The sequence below is a fragment of the Cupressus sempervirens genome, chromosome 2, assembly GCF_028749045.1.
Source record: "Cupressus sempervirens isolate cs-2001-9-10 chromosome 2, ASM2874904v1, whole genome shotgun sequence".
Taxonomy (NCBI): domain Eukaryota; kingdom Viridiplantae; phylum Streptophyta; class Pinopsida; order Cupressales; family Cupressaceae; genus Cupressus; species Cupressus sempervirens.
Genome location: NC_143119.1, coordinates 50,617,850 through 50,642,120, shown reverse-complemented (window position 1 = coordinate 50,642,120; position 24,271 = coordinate 50,617,850).

Genomic DNA, 24,271 nt, shown 5'->3' with positions numbered 1-24,271 from the left:
TTGAATTGTGTATAAGGAGATCATGACTAAAATGGTTATGAGATATTCCTATGACACATAAGAGCTATGTTAGGAAGATTCAATGACAGGTGAAGACATGTGGTAACTAAGATATTTGAGTACTGTACACTCTACCCTAATAGTGGGGTTCGAGGCATCGCCTCGAAAATTTTTTTGGGGTTCCTATTTTCTCAAAGAATGGTAAAACCCTAATATAGTTTATCTATGGGAGTAGCCCTAAAGTGAAGCAGATGTTATAAGCATTTTTTAGGGTTGCAAAGAGATGCGATGCAAAAAAGGTGTATTTTTGGTACTGCGAGTAGCTACTAGAGTCTTCTGTTGTCGATGTTGACCTTGCATTGCAAGTGTATTGTAACCTTGTGTTGAAGATAATACATTGTGCAGGTTCTAAAGGGGTGGGGTTGTTTTACCAAAAATTTTTTCCCCACTGGCAAATCCTTGTGTTATGTGTTCCTTTCTCTGTCTATTTTCTATATGCATGGTTGGCTGCAATATTGTTGTTTACATGATATTGAATCTATAAGTGAAGAAGATTTTAATAGAATTTTCATCATACTTTCCTTATGAGATTAGTGTAGGAAGCTATTTCCGCACCTGAGTTTCCTTACAAGTGGTATCAAAGCTTGATCAACTTTTGATCCTAGTTGTTGGGTAAGGTTTTTTAAGCTAATCTCAAGTTGAGTGGGAGTCTTGTGTAGAGCATCCTGAATCTTATTTCCAGATTGAGATGGCGAGTTCATCATATGAAAGAATGGAGGTGGAGAAATTTAATGGCACTAATTTTGAGTTGTGGAAACTCAAGATGGAAGACATGTTGGAAGATCGTGAGCTATGGGAAGCAACTACAAGTGCTACAAGACCAGCAACTATAGCTCAAGTAGATTGGGATATCAAAGACTGTAAAGCTAAGGGTATCATAAGACTCTATTTAACCAATGCAGTCCTTCTGAATGTTCTAGATGAGAAAATTGCATATAGTTTGTGGGAGAGACTTGGGGTCGTGTATCATGCCAAATATTTGGTGAACAAGTTGTTCCTAAGGAAGAAGTTGTATTCTCTATGAATGGAGGAAGGTGGATCCTTACCAGATCATTTAAATGCATTTAATCTACTGGCTACAGTGTTGACATCAGGTGGTGTCAAGTTAGAAGAGGAGGATCGTTGTTACACACTTTTGTGTTCTTTACCAGATTCATGGGACCATCTTGTGATGGCTCTCGAAAGTACATTAGTCATCTTCAAAATGGATGATGTGGTGTCTTTGTTGCTATCAGAGGAGATGCAAAGAAAGGCTTCTATTTCAAAAAAAGAATCCCTTGTTGTTCGTGGGAGATCCACAAAAAGAGGGAAGAAAAATGACAATAAGTTTGACAATAAGGGTAGATCCAAATCCCGTGGGAAGTCAAAGACTTCCAATAAGTCCAAGGAAAAATGTTGGAACTGTGATAAGACTGGGCACTTCTGTAAAGACTGTAAAGAGCCTAAGAAGAAGAAGAAAGCCTCAGATTCTGGTTTTAAAAAATCTCAAGAAGATGGCAATGCATTCATCGTAGCTTTGGCAGCCCATGCATCTGATGATGTGTGGTTGGTTGACTCGGGTGCATCTTTTCACATGACCACTCATTGCAACTGGTTCTCAAGATATGAAGAGTTCAATGGTGGAAAGGTGTACTTGGGTGATGATTCTCACCTAAAGATAGTTGGACATGGAAGGGTCACTATCAAATTCTCTGATGGACGAGTAAAGGGAATCAGTGGAGTTATGCACATTCCAGGTTTGGCACGAAACCTATTATCTGTAAGTATGTTGAATGATGTAGGTGTGCAAGTTGTTTTTTTTTAAGATGGATGTAAGATGATGAGAGGAGCTATGGTTCTTGCTAAGGGTACTAGGAGAGGTACTTTGTTTTAGCTTGATGCATACATTTCTTAGTGTAATAGTTCTTCTATTTCAAAGAAGAGAGCAACTATCACTTCATCCCCACCATCTGAATGAGCAGTAAAGAAGACTATGGTTAGTGGTTCTGATGGTAGTGCAACAAGTGTACCTAAGGGTGCAAACACTTTGTAAGGAAAGCTTCCTGCAGAAAAGACAATGTTGTGGCATATGAGATTTGGCCACATTGGTGAGAAGGGTCTCAAAACCCTAAAAAATAAAAATCTCGTTGAGGGGTTAAATGATTGCAATCTCAAGTTCAACTTCTGTGAACACTGTGTATATGGTAAATAAAATCGTGTTTAGTTTTACTCTATTTCTCACAAATCTTCTGATGTTTTGGATCTTATTCATTCTGATGTATTTGGTCCTATAAAATTTCCTTCAATCTCCAAGTCTGTATTTTTTGTATCTTTCATAAATAATTACAGTAGAAGGACATGGATTTATTTCCTTAAAAGTAAGACACAAGTCTTTAGCTGATTCAAGGAATTTAAAGCCCTTGAAAGAATCAAACTAGTAAGAAGATTAAGTGTGTTAGAACTGACAATGGTGGTGAGTTTTGCTAAGCAAAGTTTGAATAGTGTTGTAAAGAACAAGGTATCAAGAGGCATAAGACAAATTTGTATAGCCCACAGAAAAATGGAGTTGCAAAGAGAATGAACAGGACACTGATGGAGAAGGCTAGGAGTATGCTTAGTGGAGCTGGTTTAGAACAAAGATTTTGGGCCGAAGCTGTGGCCACTACTTGCTATCTGGTTAACAGATCTCCTACATTAGTCTTTGTTGATAAGACACCCATGGAGGTGTGGTCTGGTAAGAAGCCTTCAATTAGACATCTTCTTGTTTTTGGTTGTGAAGCTTATGCACATGTTCCAATGGAGAAAAGATCTAAGTTGGAAAACAAAGCTGTTAAATGTATCTTCATCGGGTACAGTGTTGGTGTGAAAGGAGACAAGCTTTGGGATCCTGTGACTAGTAAGGTGTTGTATAGTAGAAATTTTATTTTTGGAGAGCTAACATCTTCTCCTATTGTGCTACAACCAGATGAAAAAGAAAAGGAAAAAGATGTTGTTCAGTTGCCTCCTACCCCTGAGAATACTAAACAGAGAGACCATGTTGGGTCTAATGATGAGGAGAGCTCTTGCAGCTCTGACAGTTCAGAAGAAGAGGAAGAACAACCTCAACCTTAGCCCTTAACGAGATCCATGAGAGAAAGAAAGAAACTAGAAAGGTTTGGTTATTCTATGTTAGATTCCAGTTGTGCTTTTGCTTTGATTACTAACACTGATGAGCCTAGATCTATGAAATAGGCTTTGGGCATGGAAGATGCAGGTTCTTGGATTGAGGCTATGGATGATGAGATGGCTTCATTAGAGGAAAAAAATATGGGACCTTGTACCTTTTCCTAAAGGGAGAAAATCTGTTGGCTGTAAATGGGTGTTCAAGAAGAAATTTTGGGTAGATGGCAGTGTTGAAAGGTACAAAGCTAGATTGGTTGCAAAGGGGTATTCACAGGTAGAGGGAATAGATTATGGTGAAATATTCTCTCCTATTGCAAAGTTGACATCCATTAGATTTTTGTTATCTCTTTCTACATCATATGATTTAGAGATAGAATAGATGGATGTGAAGACAGCTTTCCTTCCTGGTGATTTGGAGGAAGAGATTTATATGTCACAGCCTGAGAACTACATTGTTAAAGGTAAAGAATCCATAGTTTGTAGATTAAAGAAATCTCTATATAGTTTGAAGCAATCTCCTAGTATGTGGTACCTTAAGTTTGATACTTTTGTGTTGTCAATTGGATTTGTAAGATCAAAATCAGATCATTGTGTTTATTTTACAATTGAAAATGATCGCCTTCTTATTGTTGCATTATATGTTGATGATATGTTGCTATTTGGGAAGGGTAAGGGTATGATTTCTAATTTCAAATCTTAGTTGTCAAGATAGTTTGAGATGAAAGATCTTGGGGCAGCTAGGTACATCTTGGGTATGGAAATCAGTAGAGACAGGTCTAATAGAAAACTTTGGTTGAGTCAGAGTAAGTATGTGAAGTTTGTGTTGGACAGGTTCAGCATGGCAGATTGTAGACCACTATGTGTTCCTATTCCTGTGGGAACAAAGTTATCTATAGATGATTGTCCAAAATCTCCTAATGAGGTGGAGGACATGAGTAGAGTACCTTATGCTAGTGTAGTTGGCAGTCTTATGTATGCTATGGTCTATACTAGACCAGACATTGCCCAAGCAGTGCGAGTCCTAAGTCAATTTATGGCTAATCCTGGATGAATACATTGTGATGCAGTTAAGAAAGTATTCAAATATTTGAGGGGTACATCAGATTACTCCATATGTTATCATGGTAACTCTTTTGGATCTCCACATTTAGTTTATATTTGTGGGTTTGTGGATTCAAATTGGGCGGGTGATACTGACCGTAGGAGATCCGCCAGTGCTTATGTGTTCACTATGTTTGGTGGTGTCATCAGTTGGATGAGAAAGTGACAACTTCTAGTTGCTTTATCCACTATAGAAGCTGAGTACATGGCTGCTACTCATGCTTTTAAGGAAGCCATTTGGCTTAAGAGATTGTGTTATGATGTTGGTGTTGATGCAGAACAGATTACTATTTGGTGTGACAGACAGAGTGTTATTTGCCTTGCAAAGAATCCAACTTTCTATGCCAAAACGAAGCACATTGATGTGCAATATCACTTTGTGAGAGATATGGTGGAAGATGGAAAGGTAAATTTGGAAAAGGTAGATACTATGAAGAATGTTGAATATGCATTAACAAAACTAGTGGGCACTAAGAAGTTCAGATGGTGTTCAGAGTCTATGGGCCTTTCGGCCTATAGCAGTTAGTTCTTGTTATGTTCTTGTTGCTCTTACAAGGTGTTTGACAAGTGGGAGAATGTTAGGAATAAGGTGTCTCAACCTTGTACAATTCCTATTCTTATTATTTGTTTTGTAAAATGTATTTCTTTCAAATAATGTTAATGTGTCAACATCTTGAATTGTGTATAAGGAGATCATGACTAAAATGGTTATGACGAATTCCTATGACACGTAAGAGCTATGTTAGGAAGATTCAATGACACGTGAAGACATGTGGCAACTAAGATATTTGAATACTATACACTCTACCCCAATAGTGGGGTTTCGGGGTTCCTATTTTCTTAGAGAATGGTAAAACCCTAATATGGTTTACCTTTGGGAGTAGCCCTAAAGTGAAGTGAATGTTATAAGCATTTTTTAGGGTTTCGAAGAGATACGATGTGAAAAAGGCATATTGTTGGTACTGCGAGTAGCTACTGGAGTCTTCTGTTGTCGATGTTCAACTTGCATTGCAAGTGTATTTTAACCTTGTGTTGAAGATAATACATTGTGCAAGTTCTGAAGGGGTGGGGTTGTTTTACCAAAAGGTTTTTCCCCATCGGAAAATCCTTGTGTTATGTGTTCCTTTCTCTGTCTATTTTCTATATGCATGGTTGGCTGCAATATTGTTGTTTACATGATATCGAATCTGTAAGTGAAGAAGATTTTAATAGGATTTTCATCATACTTTCCTTATGAGATTAGTGTAGGAAGTTGTTTCCGCACCTGAGTTTCCTTAGACTATCTACCCTCTACTGCCCTCAAGAGAAATGAACCCACTTGCCATGCATCACAAAGGGGCTTTCTTGCAATGTGTAAAGGTCGTGCATTTTCAAAATGTGAGAAAGTGCCCACTGTAGATTTGGCTTGATCTGATGACATGGAAAGTTGTAGACCAACAAAACAAACATAAGGTTTTATCATTTTATTTTATTTTTTATTTCCAGGTCACTTAAATAATATAAAATGGGAAGGTAACCATTGGGTCGGGCAAGCATTTGAATTTTGAATTTTGGTGGGAGGCAAAATGAATAACATTTCTGGCAACTCAGAGGGGATGTGAGCCTACTACACATAAAACCAGTGACCTTGCATGTCCATTGGGCTATAGAGTCATGGAAGATATGGATCAGTGCACTAAAACTCGAACCCTACCTCTGTAGGAACAAAATACTAAAAATCTAGAAAACTTGCCCTCTACAACTAAAACTAGGGATTGAAAACCTTCTGCAAAAAACATGTGCTCATGCACTTCTTGGAAAGCTAGAAACAATAGAAAGGAAACTACAGTAACTATGTACATGGAAAATCAAGCCCTATCAGAAACATGGTTTGAGATAGATCCCATTGACTGGGATAGGCAAGATCTCACCACCAGGCCTACTCAATTGAAAAGCATTGGCCTACTTGCAACTGAAAATCAGATAGGGACCACTACATAGTGCATCAAATTTTGAGTGCCTCCCTAGTTTTTCCCTGTCAGCATCCCATTTCAAGACCAAGTCACCCTCTCTGAAGATTCTGACTTGAGCCTTCTTTTCAAATCTCTTTTTCACCTGTTGTTGATGTGTCTCCAGGGTCTACATGTTTTGATTTCTTTTTTCTTTCAGCTCCATCAACTCTGCCATTCTCACTGGCATGGCATCATTTTCAATTATCTCTAGTTGATGAGCTAGTTCTAGGGATGGAAACTCCAATGAAATTGCAAGCCTTGCTTCTCTACCATATACCAACATAAATGGTGAATTGTCGATTGACCTCTTGGGTTTTATTCTATTAGCCCACATTGTTGTTCTCAATTTTTGATGCCAACACCTCTGGTTAGCTTCTATTGTCCTTTTCATGATCCTAATTAAATTCTTGTTGGATGACTCAGCCAAGCCATTACCCTGAGGGTAGTAGTTTGAGGATGTGCTCAAGTAGATATTATGGTCAACTACCCATGCACAAATCTAAGCTCCTACGAAAGACTTTGCATTATCTGAAATAATGGTTGAAGGAGCACCAAACTTGGTCACAATTGCATCAAGGAACTCAACAACTGAAGGTTCTATGGTGTCCTTCAATGCAACTGCCTCTATCCATCTAGTGAAGTAATCTATAGTAGCTAAAATCCATTTGTGACCAAAACTGGAAGGAGGGTTGATAGGGCCTATGAAATCCAATCCCCATTGAGCAAAAGGCTGGTCCACTTGGATGGGATGAAGAGGAAGGGCTACAAGATTTTTTTTACTAGAGGAGAAGGCATATTTTTCACACTTCCTCACATACTTATGACAATCATGGAACAGGGATGGCAAGTAGTAACCAACTCTCATGATCTTTATTGCAGTTGTCCTTGCTGAGAGGTGACCACCATCAGGACCATCATGAAACTCTTTGATCATTCTTTCAGCTTGGTCTATATCAATGCATCTTAATAGGGCTCCATTAAAATCTTTCCTGAAAAGGATACCATCAACTATGACATAAGGAATTGATTGCAATCTATACTACCTTCTTTAGTTCTATCTAATCCTTGAGGATATCCATTGCCTAATAAGAATTTCTTCATATCATCCATCCAGTTCCTTGGGTCATCATTTCTTAGCTCTTTTTCCTCTGTTAATCTCATGGCAACTTCCTCATCTGAATCTTAAGATGATATCATTTGTTTACACAACCCTTTCCCTCTTACTAGCTTGGTAATCTGGATGTCAACATCATATTCCATCACTTTTGTAATCCAACTAGCTCTCTTCTCACTAATATCATTGTTCAAAAGGAAATCCTTCACACTGGCATGGGGTACTAACAGATGAATTTTATTATGAGATAGGAGGTGTCTAAATTTCTTTAAATCTCTAATGACTGCAAGGGCTTTCTTCTCTACATAGTTGTATTTGTCTTCATACTCTTTAAGCCCTTCACTAAAGAAGGCTATGGGCTACCCTTCATCTCAATCATTTTCTTGAGTCAAGACAGTAGAAATACTTGACTCACTACCTAGGGTATAAAGGATGAAATCCTTTTCAAAGTTTGGATTAATGAGAGTAGGAGATGAGGCTATGGCTACCTTGATCTCTCCAAAACTTTCCTTCCCTTCCTTGGTCCATGCAAATATCATACTTTTCTTGAGCATAGTTGTAAGGGGTTTCACCATGGTAGCAAAATTAGGGATAAATCTTCTCACAAAATTTATCCTACCAAGGAAACTTTGTAGCCCTTTCTTATGTTTAGGAAGGGGAAGAGCAAGTATTTCTTTTTTTCTTTCTGGATCAATGGTTAAACCATCCTTAGATACAATGTGTACTAATTATTTTCCTTGATTGGTAGCAAAGACAAACTTGCTCGGGTTGAGGGATACCACAAACTCTCTACACCTTGAGAACACCTATCTTAAATGATTAAAATGATCTTTTAAATTCTTTGAATACACTTTGATATCATCAAGGTAAACTAATAAAAACTTTTCAATCATGCTTTTACAGGCCATCTCCATTGCCTTCTGAAATATAGCACCTACATTAGTTAGTCCAAATGGCATTTTACAGTAAGCATAGGTATCCCATTTGGTAGTGAATGCAGTCTTGTACCTATCAAACTCTTTGACCAGCACCTAATTGTAGCCAAAAAATCCATCAAGAGATGAAAACCTCTTTGAACCACTGACCTTGGACAAAACCTACTCCATGGAAGGGAGAGGATGCTGATCTTTAAGGGAATCTTGGTTAAGGTCCCTTAATTCCACACATAATCTAATTTCTCCATTCTTCTGCCTAACAGAGACAAGGTTTGCTACCCATGATGAGTACTTGATGGGGAAAATTATATTAGCCTCAATCAATTTGGATAGCTCCTTTCTCATTAAGGGTTCAATTTTAGGATTCATTGGCCTTTGTTTTTGTCTTACTGGTTTGACATTATCAATAAGTCTATGTTATGCTACAACATCCTTAGGTCAAAACCCTTTAAATCATCATATGTCTAGGCAAATATATCATTAAATTCTTGACACAAGTGAATAAAATTTTCTTGCTCAATTTCAAAACATACTTCCCCATGTTTAAGAATTTTCCATCAGCAATCATGACTGGGGTGTGATCATCCTCGTCAATAGCTAGGTTCATAACTTTGCCTCTTGCTTGGTCATCTAGATTAAAAACACCCTCTAAAGTAATAAGACCCCTAGGAAACTTTTTGGAACTAAGGTTAATGATTTGATCACCATACTGATCCTACAATTTTGACTGGTTCTTATATAAAAATTCTACTTCATTCTGCACGAAGCTCACAATTTGTTCATCAGATTCAAACACTTTCCAATGTATGTTATTATCAGGGATGGTAGGCCTTACTACCACTCTAATTTTTTGCTTTTTCTTCTCCTCAACATTCCTTGGCACATCATAAGATGCACCTATTGCTGCAAGTCTATCAACATGTCTATTTTCTTTTCTAGGGATGCTTTGAATATTGAATGCATTAAAACCTTCAAGTAAATCCCATACCCTATGTTTATAAGACTTGAGAAAATCATTCTTGGTGATATTTTGATTTCTTACTTGATCGACCACCAACTCACTATCTCCATACACACTTAAGGCCTAAATTCCTCTTCTTTGAGCAAGTAAGAGACCTTGAATCAAGGATTCATACTAGGCTACATTATTAGTGCAACTAAATTGGAGCCTGAATGAGAAGTAATACCTTACTTGTGCAGGAGAAATCAACATCACACTAGCCCCTGATCCATTCTTATTCCTTGATCCATCAAAGTACATACTCCATATCTCACTCATGTCCCTTTTAGTCTCCATAATATTGGAAACCAGAGCATCCTTCTCTAATATACAGTATGCACTAAGACCTGTTTCAAGGGTTTTTGACATAGGATCAAATTGATATGCATTAGCCCATTCATCTAAGAGAAAATTAGGTATTTCTGCTAGGATAGTACTAAGCTCATTCACTATGTCATTCTCATCCACTTCTAGGATAGTGCAATTCATGTTGATGAGATTAGGGGTATAGGGTTCAAGGCTCTACTCTAACCAGGTAGATGGATCAACTAGGGAGGGATAGATTATTTTCCCACATTTGTTGAGATTAGCATTCACTCAAAAGTGGTTGGAATCAATAATGAGGGTCAAATTCATGCAAAAACCTCAAATTCCTCTATTTCTAGCTCATGAATCAGCATGATCAATAGGTCGATCGAACTCTATCACCAGGATGAGCCACGTGAGCCAATAGTATCTTTTCATTTTGCCACCTTGCAAAGTCTTCCCGAGCTTGACCATGCCTTTTAACTAACCACACCACCTCCTCGGAACCCTGACCGTGACAGTCACATAACTGCTAGCATCTGACTATTACTACCTCCACTGGGCCCACTAGGACAAGTGTTGTTTAAGAACTTCCTTGCAATGTTCAAAGTCCTTGTATCTTCATAATGTGGGAAAGCACTGATCGTTGATCTCCATGAGATCAATGATCACAAAATATCCCTATAATACTATGTTTCTCTTCAAACTCCAAGACCCCCAAAATGCTTGGCATCTGAATCATCCTAACTCTACCCCAACTGGCATCACCCTGGAACACAACTAGCGCCACCCTAGTGTCACCCTGTGGCTTATGAAACCAACCTAGCCCCATAGGGACACGTGGCAACAAGGTGCTTGCTCGCATTACTTAAAGTCCTTGCATCTCCATATTGCAGGCAAGCACCGATCGTCAATCTATAGAAGATCGATGATCATGAAAAATCCTCCATATAGTGCACTTGTACACAAAAATTTATGGGCCCACGAATACCTCGATGACCACCTGGTTTGGCTCATCATTACCCTGGCATGCAACAGCAAGGTGCTTGCCCACATTCGTTAAAATCCTTGCAACTTCATATTGCGAGCATGCGCTAGCTGCTGATCCTCTTTAAATCTACGACGATCCTAGCTCTACAGAACTACATATCTAGTTAGTTGGATGGGCCAATGAGATGCCTTCATCATACTCTAACTCACCTAATAGATGCCACAGAAGTTGGGCCATCATTAGCTCTTTTGAGAAGGGTGGGCCCATGACATCATACCATGCCATGCATCACAAAGGGGCATGCCCACATTGTTTAAAATCCTTGCATCTTGTTCTTGCAAGCATGCACCAACTGTTGATCTAATTGCATTAGATGATGGAAGGTGGAACTAGAAACATGCAAGGTCATGGGATAGGTGTCACAAGGGGGCATGCCCACATTATTTAACTTCCTTGTAGCTTTATCTTGTGACCATGCACTAGCCATTGATCTCAGGAGATCTGACAGTGTTCATAACATATGCATTTTGATCCTCTCTGAATGCCCACCATGATGTTAGCTAGACATGCGTTACCAAAGTGCTTCCCCACACTATCAAAAGGTCTGACGAGGCTCAAAATGCGAGAAACTGGGCACCAATTGAATTGCCAACTCATTAGCTACCTGTCCACCATCTACAGCCCACAAGAGAAATAGACCCACCTGCCACGGATCACAAACAGGCTTTCCCACAATGTGTAGAGGTCGTGCATTTTCAAAATGTAGGAAAGTGCCCACCCTAGATCTAGCTTGATCTGACGACATGGAAAGTTGTAAGCTGATGGAACAAACATAAGGTTTTATTATTTTATTTTTTTTGATATTTCCAGGTCACTTAAATAATATAAAATGGGAAGGTGACCGTTGGGTGGGGCAAGCATTTGAATTTCAAATTTTGGCAAGAGGCAAAATGGATAACACTAACCCCCTTGTTAAAATGGGAATTCATACTAGCTACACTATTAGATTACATTCATTAAAAATAAAAAATACCAAAAAACATATCTCTTTTATGGTTAATTTTGAAACAGCAAGAAGATTGATTATTTGATTCAAAATTGGTTCGAACCAAAAAAGGCCTCCTCATGAACAAAAACATTTATATTAAATTGAGTGGATTCTAGTAGGCCACAAGATCACCTGAAACCTTGGAGTTGATCCCAAATCAACTTTTCAAGAGAGGAATTTGAAAGGATTCCTACTATTTAGCATCGTGCAAAATGAAAACTCAATAGAAGTGGTGTTAGAAGGAGGGCCTCTTGATTTTTGGAATTAAAGAAAAATTTGTCAAAGTTTCAAAATTTTGCATTACTTACAAAGTTCAAAAAAAAATTCTAAGTTTTTGAGAAATTCAGGTGTGTTGCTGCACCAAATTCAGAGTTGTGCCTCTTTTGTGAGAAAGTGTACTTCTGCAAAGGTGCACTTTTTCTAGAATTGATGCAAACTGAAGGATTTTGATCTAGAATCCTCATTTCAGTTAGCTTTAAGATCTTCACCAAGTACACATGAGTTTCTTGAGCTCTCCCATTTTTGCAAACCACACAGTAATTAAGGAATAACTTGAATCCAACTACTTCCATTCAACATTTCATCATCTTCTCTTCAACTCCACCTCCACTTCAACCACCTAGCAGACCACCAAATATTCCAACTGTTCCACCTCCATAAAAACCACCCTTAGGTCCACCAAATCCTCCAACGACCTTTTTTTCAAACACTGTAGACTCACCAATCAACTTGAGAGATGCACTCCATGACCTTCCCAAGAATCCTAAGAAGTTTTGCCCAAGGTTCATTTATGGAGAAACATGAACTACCTTAGATCACATCAAAGTATTCAAAGAAATTTGAAACTAAAAATAGATTTCTAATAGGTATGTGGTTCTTTATTTATTTCCCTACTCTTTGGGGCAAATTGCCTTTAATTAGTACATTAATTTGCCACTGCAATCTATTGGAGACTAGGATACATTCGAAAGATTGTCCCTAGAAATATTCAAAACTTTTATCAACCTAACAATAATACATCAACAATTCATATGAATTAAAAGGGACTTGGTTGAGATAGTTTTGCACTTCAATCACCACTTTCACATGGCATATTGCAAATTGGAAATGTCATATACTATACCGATTGAAGTGGCTATTCAGATTTATCTTAATGTTATGGACCCTCTTATTGCTATCTTTCTAAGAAGGTTACCTACAAAAAATATTGATACATTGGAAAAGGTCTTTGTGGAAGAAATAATATTCACTAAGAAAGCAAATCCTAATGGAGGAGAAATGATGCTTCCAACCCAAGCCGTCACGACAATACCAACATACCCTACTAGAGTACCCACAATTCCTACCAAGTTCATACCCATGAATCTTGTTCCATTATAGTAGGCACCTTCTCTAACAAAACCCCACTCTAACATATCCAGGGTATGAACCACCAAAAACTACTTTCTTTGAGCAAAAGGTAGCAATTCCCGTAGAAGCAAACAATAGCTTTATTTCTGAATTAGGTCAAATGAAGAAGACTATGTTGCATATAAACAACAAGCTAACACATCTAAGGTTGTCACAACGGAAAAATAATAATTTTCAAAGGAGCAACGTGATGGCACTCAAAATTGCATTCCCATTTTGAGTGTCCATTCCAAATTTTGAGTTACTTTAAGCCCCTATAAATGCTTTTCATGCATATGTACCTAACTGTCGTATTAAGGCCTAGGTGGTGTTTCATGTTTCTAACACCCTTCATTCAACTTGTGTGTGAGTTCTATGAAGATCAACTGACATTCTGAGTCATTCTGCAAAGTCCCATTTTGAGTAGTTTTCAGTTCTACATTTTTTGCCTAAGTGTCAAATAGCGACAGAAGGGCATGTTTGCATTTGAATATCTAGTACTCAATTAAGATTCATGACCCACCACTTTGAGGATGTTTAGTATGCATATCAAAGAACCTATTTTCCAAGTTTCAAGTCATTTTAAATCTGTTTGACTAGGTTTCAAACCCATCAAAGTTGGTGATTTACTATTTTCACACATTTGCATTTTGTTCATATTTTCAGGCAGCCCTATTTGACAAGTTATAAATTTTGACCAGTTGACCCAAATAATAAATTTCCTTTCCCATTATATTCTAGGGGGATAGACACTTGTTATGCTCTAGATTTGAGTTTATGATGAATCTGTTTGATCAATTTTCAAATGTGATTCTGTTTGCAATTTTTAAAGTTTCACTAGTATTCAGAAGTGCAAATTGATTGGGAGCCCTATTCGGGATGTCATATCTACGAGTCCATGATTTCCTGGATCAAACAGTTTGTTGCCCTAAATTTTAATTTGAAAATACTACAAGTGTACCTATTTTCACATCTTGACAAATCCATTTGCACACTTTCCCAAGGCCTTTCCATTCACAAAAAATACTATTTTACTGGTGTTCATTGTCCTGCAAATCTAAGTAGCCAACTTCAGATGCTCGCCAAACTCACCCCGTTATTTTTCATGACCCCAAATCATACAATTACATTTTCCCCATGACAAGGAACTATTGCCCCAATTTATAGAACCTTAAGTGCCCATTTTCCTAGTTTTCAAAGTCAAAACCAAACACATTTTCTAGTTTTCTGACATGTTTATTCGCAAGTGAATTTAAGTAGGAATGTTCGAAGGTCAATATCTTTTGACCCCAATGTCATCATGTGATAATATTTGGTAGGCCTATTAAATGTGTCAAAGAGAATAGATATCCAAAGTTTCAGAGCTCGACCAAGTGTTTATATTATTTTATAAAGCAAGGCAACAAGCCTCCTGACACAAAGTTCACAGTGGTGCAAAAATTATTTTAAATGAGTTTTCAATGGTGAACTTGTAATAAAATTTGATTCCAAATAGTTCAAGGTGATTATTGGATCAGTTTGCATTATCAGTTGTTCGAAAACAAAAAGAAAATTAGTCAAACCCACTTTCGGGCTCGACTATTTACATTAGATGGATGAAATCATGTGTGGATTGAAGTCACTCAAGTTGCAATTGCTGAACACAAGGGTTTCCTATTTTCATGATTATAAATATGGATGTTATTTTCATTCCTTCTCCATCATGCCAAATGTAGTTGTTTTTCCTCGAAAGAAAGGTCTTTCTTTCTTATTTCAAAACTGGCAATGTGTTGGGATTCCATTGGATAAAGGTGGACTTAGCATAAGCATTTTAAATCAAGTAAAATGAAAAGTTTATTTTGGATTTTCATGAAATTATAAAAATAATACTTTCTTATTCACATCCAAAGTAACTCACGCCATCAGGAGAATGTGGTAGGGTTTCCATCTACAGAGAAATGAAGGGGAGTATCCTAAAGTGGAGAGACACCATCTTTTGAGACGCAATACATGCTCAACAACCATGATGAATGAGGGAGCTATAGCTTGTAATGGTAGCAACCCACACAAGAAATGGATAGAGTGAATGATGTTGGCAGAGGCATTTAAAACAAATAGAGAGTAAAAAGTAAATGGGGCAACCGGGTCCAAGGTTTGGGCAAGGGGATGCATCCACAAGGGGGGCATCTTAGGGCTAGAGTAAATAAGATGCATAATCTCAATCCACACTAAAGAAGGCTGCCCACACTTGGGAATACTCCACAAGCATACTGGCACTGCATAAAATGTAGAGTTGCCCATGGAAAGAGGACATTTTCAGCAAGAAATGGCTTGGCAGGAAGAAGAGGAGCCTCATGTTTCTTCATTGAAGCCACAACATAATAAGATGGAGGTTCCACATTTTAGGGAGGGGCAGGTACATTAACTAGTATGAAGCCCATGATTGGATATACAAGGTCTCCATGGCATTGCAAGTCACTGCCTAATGGAGCTGCAGTGTGTGTTGTGCAACCCACATAAGAAGAGGTCATAGCAAGTAAAGAAACATCCATGGCAGCATAGAAAACATACATAGTAGACCCCCATGTAGGAGAATAGACCATGTCATTGGAGAAAGGTAGCCCATGACTTGCACAACTCCAATATTCTTAAGGTTAAGCCACAACTATGGAGCTCAAGACAATAGTTTTTGTTTTGTCACATATTCATGGGGTGCGGGAATTTTTTGCTCTATAAATCTATGATTGGACAAGGCATAAGTGTCTTAAAGACATGTTGCATGTGGATGAGTACTACCCATGGCAAACTTGGAGGAATGAGGGTCAAAATTTTGACCAAATGAATGTAAAGAAATAAGTGCCATGTGGCATATCCAAGGGGCCTATCGTGGGATTGTTGGGCGTAATGAAGGAGGCCATGATCTTACAAAATTTCATAAGATCATGGAAAGCTAATGGATGACCCATGATAATACAATTGGTCATGAGGTCAGAAAGCTCTTAAGAGAGTTTTAAGATATTATGAGGTGGGGCTTGTCGGGAGATCAGGAAGTAAATCCTCAAGGCTTGAGATATTGCGATTGTGTGCCCATTGAAGGATTGGAGAGCATTTATAATATTAATAAAGTATTAATAAGATATTGTCGTATATGAGGAATAATTAATTAATTAAAGTGCTTATCAATGTTTCATCTCGTGATCAAGATTTCAAAGAATATGGGCAACGATGTTACAATTTCATCTCTATATCGTAGATGCATATTTTTCAAAGTTTCATATATTTCAAGTGGAGAAGATGCACATGGGGCCCACCTAGGCATTTCAACAAATCTGAAATTGACACTTGCAAGGGTTGTGGATTGGGGAAATGGATATAATATAAAATCAAATTTCATAAAGTTTTCAACGCTCAGATTTTCAAATTGAAAGATTTGAATTATTTTTAAAAAATTTATATAGTTTAACTATATAACTTTTTAAAATTTTCAATTTTATATGACTGTTCACAATTTGGGAGCCAAAATTTTGAAATGGTCTCAGGGGCATGGTTTTTATTCGTAATCTATAGTGTAATATACCATCAAAACTGGAAAAGAGTGAATTTTCCATTTTTGCTATTAGATTTTGTGCAGGTGTTCACTAGAAGTGGCTACAAGAAGATTTGTAATTTTGGGGGCTTCTCAATGAAAAGTGCAAATTTTTGTTTCAAAAAAAAATTAAGATTAGAAATGGTTAGGTTTATATCTAATTTGACTTCTCTAGAAAATTAAAGAGTGATTTGATTGTTTTTAAAAGTAATTGGAGGCAATTGTGCTTTTGGCAATAGTGCAATTGAATTGCCTGGCAAAAGAAAAAGTGACATGTTAACATCAGATTTCAAAGGCTTTAGTATAGTTTGTGATGATTTCTTGATATTTCTCCATGAGATATTTTGTAGATTGTGTAGAGGATATATCAGATATTTTGGCATCATTGATGGTTTTAATTGTAGGGAGTTGAAGGAAGTTCAGTTTCAGCAACTTCAGATTGAAGACATTTCAAGGGGACACATGTCAATTTTAGAGGTAAATTCCTAAAATATCTTCTATCCTATATATCTTCCTTTTCTGCTCTTTGAAGGGGTTCCAATTTTTGGATAGTTTTCATTATAGTGTAACTACTTTTTGGTTCCAATCTAGTTGAAATCCTTTCCCATTACTATGATACCATTTTTCTTAGTGTTCTTCTATTATGAATAGTAGTATTATATTCCTTTGGCCACATTTCATATTATACAATCATTCATTGTGTATTTTGATATGCAGAGGATGTATTGGTTTCAATGAGATTAATGCAAGACTTTCATTTTGTTTAGTTTCATTCTGATTTTCATCTCTTGCTTCTATCATTTCCAATCTTTTGTGTTTGAGAATGAAGAGATTGAACTCAATTACAATCCCTTAAGGTTGTATGTCAGAATAAACTTGCTGGTGGAACAAAGAATCCAAGTAAATGCTTGTTTATATTGATAGGGTTGCAGGTTACACTAGAAGGATTTCACCATAAGTATGAGAGTTGTTATGAAAATTTATGTTTGTTTGCAAGTCAAATAGATAGATCAGATTTCTAGATATACAAGTATACTTTAGATTTCCATCTATATGTGAAGGTTCAATTGATGCCCAATGGATAAGAGATTGGTCATCTTGAAGGATACAAGTTATCTATTATTGCATACTCGGATTATGCTGAGATATCAAAACTTTAATTGAATACATTTCCCTTTTATGTATAGAAGAGATAAAAGTGTTGGTCATGGCTTGTTTGCTATTTCTTTCTTTGGTTGTAATTAGCTATTGCAATTGGTAAGTTTATTAGAAAATCATAGAAGATATTGACCATTTCTACTATAGGGGATAGTCTTGCATAAAAGAATATCAAGTTATTGAGATAAACCCCATAGGTTTTCCCACCTTGGCTTAGCAGAGCCTAAAGTGTAGTGAGTCCTGATGACTCTATTAATTGGTCTCAAACTAAGATTTAGCCTTGCTAAACATAGGATTTAGCTCATCCTTAGGCTTGTCCTTGGTCTTTGTTTCTTGGTATCAGGTTTGAATCCTCCTGATATGTTCTTTACTAAAAAGAACTCCAACAAAATGTTGACTCTGGTAGAGATTGACACAATGAAAATACTACAACAGTAAGGAATTGTAAGTTTTTTAAATCTTCCTACTGGATTTGTGTCTCTCAGTTGTGCCTTATTATTGGCATTAGTATCTTTGAAGATTAGTAACAGATGAGTGAACACAAAGTCCTATTGTGCATTTAAGGGTCAAGAATAAGTTTTCTTTCACTTTGTTAAGGGTGTGAAATTCCAAGGTTGTATGAGTTTTCAAATACCTATTATAAATTTTGGACTAGCTTGTTGTTTTTTGCAAGTTGGAAAAATCTTTTCTCATTTAGTGAGTGGCAACTTGAAGTTATATCTCTACACCAGTGCAATTGTGAAGTTGAGGGTATTGTGAAGGTTGCAATAGTTGGAATACAGATCTGAAGAAGTCATCTTAGGCCCTTGGCAATTGTTGTAAAGGAAATGGGTGATGTTATGCAAGAGTTACTAACTAGGACAAGATTTAAATCTACAAATTGCTCAAATCATTAAAGAGGTTTGCAAGCATCATAGTTAAGGTATTTTCCTCTTTCTTGAGATTTCTTTTCAAGAAAGTAAGTTATAGAAAAAATTTCTCCATCAAGTGATATTTTGGCACTAAGTACGAGAAATGTTTACTACATCTCAACATATTCTATGAAAGATTGTTTCAGAAAATGTATTTACATCTGGGAATATGTTAGAGATTTAAATTAATAGGTGATTTTTCAGATCTACTACAAGCTATAAATTTTGAAAGTTATTTTGGTGAGTTGTAATTTTGCAAGAGATGGTAGATTTCTTTTCACCTAGTATGCAGTCCATTGACCAAAATCATAGATCCTTTTCTACCAAGAGATACATGTCCTTACGGTTTAATGGTATCTATGGTTTCCCAAATGTTATTCCTAATGATATTAAAATAAAATTGCCTAAATTAAGTGGCAACCATACTGTTTCAGCTATTCAGCATGTTCAAGTTTTCAGTGATTTAAAGGGTGACTGTGAGATTTCTCATGAAGATGTGCACATGAAATTATTTGCTCAAACTTTAGAAGGTGATGCTAAAGACTGGCTTTACTTCTTACCAACATGTTCTATTTCATTTTGGAGTGAGTTGTACACAACCTTCATGGAGAAATATGGAGAAAGGCTAAGTATATCTGATTCATATGGTAAATTCTTAAGGATTCATATTGAGGATGGTGAACTTGTCCCTCAATTTAATATCAAATTTGTAAGGACCGTGAATGAGATCCCTGAGAAATGTAGACTGAATGATCAAGTATGTCTAATAGTTTACCTTGGTGCATTTGATAAGAAAATGAGTCATCGGTTAAGGGATAAAGAACCTCAGACATTATATCAAGCTTTTATGATTGCTATGGATATTGAGAATAACTTGAAGTATGGACTTACTAGGAGTCATTTCTCTAAGGCTGCTTGCTTGCATAATGAAGACAAAAATCAAGAACAATATCATGTTGAGTATTCAAATATAGATAAGTTTATACATTCTCCTACTATTGTAGATAATCTTATAAAAAATTCAGAATAAAAACATGTGAAGTTGAAGTTGAAGTCTCTTTGTTTCAAGGGAGAGATGATCTTGTTCTTGCCTAACAGGGTGCATATGTTTGTAGTACTTTAGCAGTAGATGTTAAGGGTGATTCACTTGATAAACTATATGTAGAAGATTTTATTTTAGTTGTTACTTCTTGAGTTAATGATTTTCTTTGTGTTGAGAATGTAACTAATCATGAATTTGCAAGGCATTCATCTTAGTTTTATGTGGGTGAAAAAGCTGAAAGTTGTATTTCAAGGGATCTAAACATTGTTTTTGATCTGGTATATGATGAAGAGGCATCATATGAAGAAGATGATAAGAGTAGTTATTCTAATCAAGGTGAGGAAAATGATACTACATTTTCTTCTTCATACGAGTTTGATGCTGATTGGGAGGAAGAGAACAATGAGGAATGTTAGTGTCCTTATCCAAGTGAAAGTGTAATTTCTTTTTCTAAATTTAAAAATGAAAGTGAAATTCCATCTTTGATTTGTATAAACCGGCATGTAGTTGAAATTTTTGAAGATTAATTATTTACACAATGTGAAGACAAAGAGGTTATTTACAAAGATCAATTACCTAGTTGTGTAGATGAATGCCATGGGGTTGTGTGCAATTGTAACCATCAACATATAATAATTCTATAGTTAGTGCAACAACACCTCATGATAAAATAAGAGATGATTGGTGGGTAAGTCATTTGAATCATCCTAGTGAAGATGATGCGAGTAATATTGATTTATATTCCACTTGCTTAGTTGATGAGGTGCATGTTATGTCTTCAAGTAATGATGATGATGATTCTGATTTTTCCTCTTCACATGTGAAAGTTCTCATGACAATGATGCCAAAAATGGTTTTAAGGTTTCTACTAATTCTTTATATGATGGAGACTATGATGATGATCAGCTCATATTTTGTCAAAATGTTCAAAGATGAACCTTGCATGGAGTGATCAATCCATTACTTGAAGAGGACATGGATGTTTCAGATTTAGTAGAGGATGAGCTTAATGGTGACACACTGTCATATTGCTATAACAAATCAGATTGTTCTTCTTCCATTTCTGAAAATGAATATCCTAATGTTGCTACATTTTTTGAGCTCGAAGATGAGGTACTTGATGGGGTTATCTTTGAAAATAAGCTAGCACTTCATAGTAAGTTTTATGATTATTCATATGAGGTGAGAGCTAATAAGCATTTCAATTGTGATTATGCAAGGTGTTAGATGAAATGGTTATTGAAAATTTTCCTACACCTTACGGGGAGTTTTATGATGAATGCTTTAATGTGACTGATCCATTTGCTGATTGTGAAGAATTAGTGGAGATCCTTGGATTGGTTTCAGTCATTGACAAAGATAATATTGGTGAGTATAAACTTGTATACTCATTTGAATATCAACTGGATATAATTGGAGATTCAAATTTTCAAGGTGTGTCTAATCTTTTTCAAAATTTGAGAGCACACATAATTCATCTATTAAAGAGAATTATCAGTTTGATCCTGGTATATTTGAGCATGCTGACCCCTATTTTCATAGTGAGCATTATATTAAAGAAGTCCCTAGTATGCACTATGAAAGTCAGGAAAGTTATTTTGTTTTACTAGTTGAGCTAATTGAGAATATTAATGTGTTTGGTAAAACTAATGGAAAATTTTTTTCTAGCCTACCTCAGAGAGATATAAATGAAAATCAAGTGTTTGATAGAGGTAAGAATTTTTCAGGAGTTTCGGTGGCTTGGGGTTACCATCTTGTATAGTTAGAATAGTTCTCTTGTTTTCAAAATTTTGTTCAGAGAAAATTTTGAATGGTCTTCTTCAACCAAAGATCTCAATTCTTTCCATGCCCACAAGGGGCATGCATCCCTAGATAGAGCCACTGATGGCACTCAAAATTGCATTCCCATTTTGAGTGTCCATTCCAAATTTTGAGTTACTTTAAGCCCTTATAAATGTTTTTCATGCATATGTACTCGGCTATCGTATTAACACCTAAGTGGTGTTTTATGTTTCTAACACCCTTCATTAAGTTTTTGTGTGTATTCTATGAAGACCAACTAACATTCCGAGCCATTCTGCGAAGTATTCTGCATTTTCTGCCTAAGTGTCAAATAGCGACAGAAGGCCATGTTTGCATTTGAATATCTAGTACCCGATTAAGATTCATGACCCGACACTTTGATGATGTTTAGTATGCATATAAAAGAACCTATATTCCAAGTATTAAGTCATTTTGAATCTGTATGGCTAGGTTTCGAACCCTCAAAGTCGGTGATTTATTGTTTTCATACATCTGCATTTTGTTCATATTTCTAGGTAGCCCTATTTGATAAGTTATAACTTTTGATCAGCCAACCCAAATAAGAAATTTCCTTTTGCATTATATTCTAGGGGTTAAAAACTTGTTATTATCTAGATTTGAGTTTATGAAAAATTCATTTCATCAGTTTTCAAACGTGATTCTATTTGCAATTTTTAAAGTTTCACTAGTAATCAGAAGTGCGGATTGATCGGGAGCTCTGCTCACGATGTCATATCTATGAGTCCATGATTGCCTAGATAAAATGATTTGTTCCCTTGCATTCTACTCTAAAAATACTACAATTTTGCTAGTTTTCATGTCTTGATGAATCTATCTGCATACTTTTGCAGGGCCTTTCTATTTGCAAAAAATACTATTTTACTGGTGTTCATTGTCCTGCAAATCTAGGTAGCCAACTTCAGATGCTCGCCAAACTCGCCCTGTTATTTGTCATGAGCCCAAATCACATAATTACATTCTCCCAATGACAAGGAACTATTTCCCTAGTTTCTAGAACCTCAAGTGCCCATTTGCCCAATTTTCAAAGTCAAAACCAAACACAGTTTCCAATTTTTTGACATGCTTATTTGCAAGTGAATTTAAGTAGGCATGTTTAGAGGTCAATATATTTTGACCCTAATGTCATCATGTGATGATATTTTTTAGGCCTAGATTGAATGTGTTAGAGAGAATAGGTATCCAAAGTTTCAGAGCCCAACCAAGTGTTTATATCAGTTTTTAAAGCCAGGCAACAGGCCTCCTGACACAAAGTTCACAGTGGTGCAAAAATTATTTTAAATGAGTTTTCACTGGTGGATTTGTAATCAAATTTGATTCTAGATAGTTTGAGGTGATTATTGGATTATTTTTCATTATTAGTTGTTCATAAATGAATTTTTTTTAGTCGGACCCACTTTCGGGCCTGACTGTTTACATTAGATGGATGAAATTATGTGTGGATTGAAGTCACTCACATTGCAATTGTTGAACACAAGGGTTTCCTATTTTCATGATTATAAATATGGATGTTATTTTCATTTCTTCTCCATCATGCCAAATGTAGTGGTTTTTCCTTGAAAGAAAGGTCTTTCTTTCTTATTTCAAAACTGGCAATGTGTTGGGATTCCATTGGATAAAGGTGAACTTAGCATAAGCATTTTAAATCAAGTAAAATGAAAAGTTTATTTTGGATTGTCATGAAATTATAAAAAGAAGACTTTCTTATTCACATCCAAAGTAACTCACACCATGAGGAGAATGTAGCAGGGTTTCCATCAGCAGAGAAATGAAGGGGAGTAGCTTAAAGTGGAGAGATGCCATCTTTTGAGAGGAAATCCATGCTCAACAACCACAATGAATGATGGAGCTATAGCTTGTAATGATAGCAGCCCATGCAAGAAATGGACAGAGTCAACGACATTGGCAAAGGCATTTAAAACAAATAGAGAGTAAAAAGGAAATGGAGCAACCGAGCCCAAGGTTTGGGCAAGGGGATGAATCCATAGGGGAGGCATCCCACGGCTAGAGTAAATAAGATGCATAATCTTATTCCATGTTGAAGAAGGCTACCCATGGTTGGGAATACTCCATAAGCATACTGCCACTGCATACAATGCAAAGTTGCCCATGCAAAGAGGATGTATTTAGCAAGAAATAGCTCGGTAAGAAGAAGAGGAGCCCCATGTTTCCACATTGAAGCCACATCATAATAAGATGGAGGGTTGAAATTTTAGGGAGGGGCAAGTGTGTTAACTAGTATGAAGCCCACAATTGGAGATACAAGGTCTCCATGGCATTGCAAGTCACTGCCCAATGGAGCTGCAGCATGTGTTGTGCAACCCATGTAAGAAGAGGACATAGCAAGTAAAGAAACATCCATGGCAGCATAGACAATAGACAGAGAAGACCTGTACATAGGAGAAGAGACCATGTCGTTGGAGATAGGCAACCCATGGCTTCTAGAGCTCCAATATTCTTCAGGCAAAGCCACAATAATGGAGCTTAAGACAACAATTTTTGTTTTTCCTAGATTCATGGGGTGCAAGGATTTTTTGGTGTATAAATATATGATTGGATGAGACATAAGTGTCTTAAAGACATGTTGCATGTGGACGGGTACTACCCATGGCTAGTGTGGAGGAATGAGGGTCAAAATTTTGACCAAGCAAATGTAAAGGAATAAGTGCCATGTGGCACATCCAAGGGGCCTGTCATG